We start from the raw sequence: 492 nt of genomic DNA on the forward strand, positions 1-492 counted from the left end.
TATTGTAATACAGACTGCTTTGCATCTGTTGTTCCACGGCCTTCATGAGATTATCAGAAGGTGCTGGAGTGAAAAATGTGCTCGTTGCATGCTTTCCACTCAAATGTTACTCCACGTTAAAATCTTTGCTTCAGCACTGAGCAGTTTCTTCCCCCGTAACCTCAAAACCTTGACAGAACAGACAAACCCCCCAAATAATTGCTAAGGATTTAAACAGAAGGAATTTCCCATTAGTGTACTCATTTAAGCCCCACTATTAGCTACTCGCTGCGTCGCTGTGAATCCTACTGCTGCATCTCAAGATGTGCTCAGGGACTCACAGCCCTATCCTGTTATACTGTAACCGTGTTTAGAGCAGGGAGGCTCAGGACTGGCCCTCCTGGCCGTTCTCCGTGCTCGGAACACACCCCGCACCGCTCCTCTGTGGCCGGGAGAGCCCCGAGGCGTTCCCTTGCAGGTGGGAGCCTCGGGCACCCCACATGGCGCCGCCGC

Source organism: Meleagris gallopavo, chromosome 4 (genome assembly GCF_000146605.3).
Source record: "Meleagris gallopavo isolate NT-WF06-2002-E0010 breed Aviagen turkey brand Nicholas breeding stock chromosome 4, Turkey_5.1, whole genome shotgun sequence".
Taxonomy (NCBI): Eukaryota; Metazoa; Chordata; class Aves; order Galliformes; family Phasianidae; genus Meleagris; species Meleagris gallopavo.